Source organism: Octopus sinensis, linkage group LG17 (assembly GCF_006345805.1).
Source record: "Octopus sinensis linkage group LG17, ASM634580v1, whole genome shotgun sequence".
NCBI classification, from domain to species: Eukaryota; Metazoa; Mollusca; class Cephalopoda; order Octopoda; family Octopodidae; genus Octopus; species Octopus sinensis.
The window spans coordinates 53,083,426-53,088,425 of NC_043013.1; the positions used below are offsets into that span (position 1 = coordinate 53,083,426).

At 32.3% G+C, this 5,000-nt stretch overlaps 1 protein-coding gene across 1 annotated transcript in view; it reads left to right on the forward strand.

Moving 5' to 3' along the window:
- Window positions 1-5,000, forward strand: part of LOC115220758 (QRFP-like peptide receptor) — a 222,347-nt gene that overhangs the window by 1,063 nt on the left and 216,284 nt on the right. The gene's annotated exons all lie outside the window — the stretch shown is intronic.

A 5,000-nucleotide genomic window follows, 5' to 3' on the forward strand; every position in this document is an offset into this window, starting at 1 on the left:
TGTATATATGGATATATATATGCGTGTGTGTGTAAGTATTTATGGATATATGCAAATTTATATATGCATGGATATATATGTATATTTGTATATATATATATATATATATATATATTTAAGCATATATTTGTGTGTATATGTGTGTACATGTGTGTGGCTGTGAATGTGTGTGTATTCTTAAAATTTGTTTTATGAAAATTTCTTTACGATATTTTATTCTCTTTTCTAAATTCTATAATTTTTCTATAATTCAGCCCTTTCAGTATACATAAAGAAGGCTACACTATATGTATATATATATATATATATACATACATATTTTTATGTGTATACCCATATATATATGTATATATATGCACATACACACACACATATATATATATATATATATATGCACACACACACGCATATATATATACATATATTTGTAAGTATATGTATATCCTTGTTTATGTTTTGTCTATTTCTATTCTATGTAAATATATGTATTTGTATATATATATATATATATATATATATATATATATATATATATATAATATATATTATTTATATATATATATATATTTGTGGCGTGTATGTATGTATGCATGCAGATTCTTTTTGCTTTTGTGCATATCGCCATACATTGTATAATCGCATTATATTCTAACTCTGGTTTCATTGTGTTTCTCTCACATTTATTAGAACTTGTAACTATATTTCTACAATAAAATAATACCAGTTATCCAACAAAGTCCTTGAAATCCTACTTCACTCTATCTCTCTCTCTCTCTCTCTCTAAATTAGCGATCTCCTTATCTCTACACAAAGATTTATTCTTCTAAATATCAACGATATATAATCATTACGAAAATGAACCTGCATGTTTGTCCTATAGAAGTCTTGGTTTCTAAACACCTTGATTCAGCTTATAAAAGTGAAGATTTGAAAGAGGCATCCATTCCTCAAATTCCCACCATTTTTTCATTTTGACCAACTAAAAGTATCCGAAATTCTTGGCTGTCAAACTATAGGGTATGGTAAACTATACGAGGTATCCTTCATATATTGGTTTCGTTAAGTGATCAACTAATGTAATTTCCTACCCGACCTATGGCTGAGATATCATAATAGTTACAGTTTGTTTAGCGATTTAATGAGGTGGACAAACGAGAGTAATAAAATAAATGTTGTGGGTCCGATAGTTTTCAAAGATAATAACTTTATAACCGTCCATGAAAGATCCATTCCAAATCATTAATCGATGCCATCAACAAAACTATTTCCTTCTATGGAAATGTGGTCGAGATATCATAGTTCTTTTGACTATTAAGCTATATATATTAATATATATATATATATATATATTATATATATATATATATATATATATATGATAGATAGATGGATAGATAGATACATACATACATACATACATACATACATACATACATACATACATACATACATACATACATATATATATCCATATACATACATAAATATATACATAGATAGAGAGAGAGAGAAAGCGAGGGAGGGAGGGAGAGTTAAATAGATATAGATAAGACGATAAACTGTTAGTATTTATTTCACAGTATTCGAGAGGATTTGTGCCTAAAACAATGTCCCATATTTGTGGATGTTCTAACCAATCCTTAGGGCCCACGTCTAACAGCCCGTAGTGATGACATTCTTAAGGTGAACATAGTGGTTTTCAATGGTCATAGAGGCATCTCTTTCTGTGATTTATCAGAACCTTTCACAAATTAGACATGAAACCAATATTTGCTTGAGACATTGAGTTGCCTACAGTTTCCAGTGACAGACTAGCGTACCACGACTGTTAAAGAGATGTGCAGAGAATATATTGAAATAATATTCAATGAATATGAATTGAAATTTTAAATTTAATTTATTGGCTTCAAATTTTGGTACAAAGCCAGCCATTTTAGGGGATGGGAAAAATCGATTGCATCGATCCGAATGTTCAGAAGGTAATTATTTTATCGACCCGAAAGGATGACAGGTAACGTCGGCCTCGGCGAAATTTGAGCTCTGATCATAAAGACGGATGAGATACCACTAGATATTTTGCTCGGTGGCTAAACGATTCCGCGTGCACGCCATCTTAATTTTAAGCATAATTTATTTATAACTATATTTTACAATTGATGATTGTATGCAAAAATAAATAAAAAGATAAATAAAATAGAAAAAATAAGAAAAAAGCGACAAATATTCATTTGTTTTACCTCAGGCGTGAAGTAAAAATCGCTTTGAAACTTTAGCATTAGGGTAGGATAAATACCTCAGAGCTGTCAAATCTTGGAACCCATTTAACTTATTTCTGCATGAAAATTCCTTCAGGAATTTAATGACTTTAGGGATGAGAAGAGCGGAACTCTGACGATAGGATCAACTCTCACACATTTGATATATCTTTATTAGTGTTCCACCCAGATCGACTTTGCCTTTCATCCTTTAGGTTCAATATGTCAAGTACCAGTTGCACACTGGAGGTTGATGGAATCAATTTACCCACTGCCCCGAAATTGCTGGCCTTAGGTCAAAATTTGAATAGTTGTTAGTAAATTACTATTTGTTGTTACTTTATTACTATATCACTCCATTACTATATTAGTGTATTACTTAAGGACTTCGTGCTTAATTAAACTGACCCCACCCCCTCCAGATTGCCCTGTTGCTTCAGTTTCTTTAGTATGCGCCTGTTAACTACTGCTTTCTCACCCTTACACGATGGTGCTACCTATTTTTTAATATATGAGAGAACCTTCGTAAATCAAATCTCCACAAATCTATTACATTATCCCTTTAACGCTCCAATTTCACTCACACTCATTTTCTCGTTCTCCCTCGAAGTCCGTCAAATGTTTTACAACATAAACTTTCTCTGTTTTTAATGTTATACAGACAATAATTTTTTTTTGCTTTTTAAATAACGAAAACCGAAAGATTTGAAACCTTATTTCAATGGATGTAAATCTGTCTCATCGAATTATCAAGAATTTCAGACTTTTGCCGTTTCGTGTGCCAGCCTTACCATGCAAACAGATAACAGTATCTATTAATGTCTTCGATATTCCATTCACTATTTTAAACCTATAGGGACACTTTCTTTAATATTCTGTGCAGATTCTTGTCTCCCTCACTGAGAGCCAAATGCTGATTGCTTCATATATATTAATACCTTAAATTTGATTCATGGTTTCTAGAACCGGTTTTCATTAAACTGTTAATATCCCTATGACAGTATCACTGCAAACAATTACAACAACATCAAGTGTTTACATTTTGGAATATTTACGTATGTGAACTCCTCGTGCTGACCGAGAAGAAATTATGATACGAGACTAATAAGATTATGCAGTCTGCTACCAGTTCTTTCAGGCTTCACTTAATCTTGCGACCGATTTTCTCATGAGTTTCCTCTTGTAATTTAATAAACGAAAATTGACTCTTATCATAAGGACACAGAAACTTAGTCTCGTTAGAATATTTCTTCAGTCAAAGAATTAGGTACTTCGCAAACGATAGCCTTATTTTACCATATTTCTTTTCCATCAATGATATCCTCCCATAAGCAATGATCCCCGTTTCGATATTTTCATCTATCCATTGAGCCATGATAAATATATATACATATATATATATGTTTGTGTGTGTGTGTGAGAGAGAGAGAGAGAGCGTGTGTGTGTGTGTGTATAATACACACACTCGTACACACACATATATGCCGTTCAAGAATTTGAACCTGGAGATCTCCATTTCCATTGACTTCGAGGGCCAACTTCCAGTGGTGACGGACGTCAACGAAGAGCCCTCGACTACAACAAAAGGACCAAAGTTTTTTTCGAAGGTCGGGGGGTCTCCCGACCCTAAGCTCTAGACCATCACCTAATCACCCTTATCCGTCTTGTTGCTTAACAACATAAAAACACACATGTATGTATGCATTATGTATGCATACACATACTCATACACACACACACACACACACACATACTCATAATATATACATATATAAAATTTGAAATATGAAGGTAGTTAAGTTAAAAAAAAAATTCTTTCTGTATAGATTCCTCTGATATTATCTCGAACCCTTTATGCTGTATTCCTATTTCCACGATTACATTCATCTTTATCTCTAAAAATATATGTGACCCTGGCCTCATAACTCCTTCAACCCTTCTCTTCTATCTCCAAAACCCTATCTGATCTTTGACATATTTATTCCCACCTTCGCTTTTATTCATATTCTCCAACCTGACATTTCACTCCTCTTCTGAAACTAAGATCTGGTTTGTTCTATTAGAAATTCTCTATTTGGAACAAAATGTCCATTCTTATTTCTATTCAAGAATCCTGAGGCAATTAATTTCTTTACTTGAAATTCTTTCTGAAAATTTTCAAAATCTTTTATGTTTTTGTAGTATTTCGTAATTTTCGCCCAAAAATATATTTAATTCGTTTTTGTTTCGTTTATTTCTGATTCAAATCTCAGACTTTATGTATTTATGTATATCGCAATTTTTCTCATTTCTTCTTATTTGTTGTTTAAGACAAACGGCTATTAACATCATCATAATCGCCGTCGTCATCATCATCGCTATCATCATTATCATCGTTGTTGTTATTGTTGATGATGTTACTATTACCATTATTCGTATCATTATTCTTGTCTTCGTCGTCGTCATCAACCTCCCCCCTCTCCACCTCCTCATCCTCTCCCCCATCATCATTATTATTATTGGCATAGCTTTGTTTTATCATTTTCTCTTCATTAACAGGTGTTTCGTTATTCTTCTTCTCCATCCAAACACATTATACTTCTGAGTTCTCTCTTCATTTTCAATTCAATACCTGAGATAATCTTCGGTTCATAGAATTACACTGCGTCATTTTAACGATTTTATATTTCGCGATGCCATTGTCCAGTTGGAAATTCTTTGTCAATCCTAAAGAATTCTGTTTATTGCGTTAACATCTGTAAACTG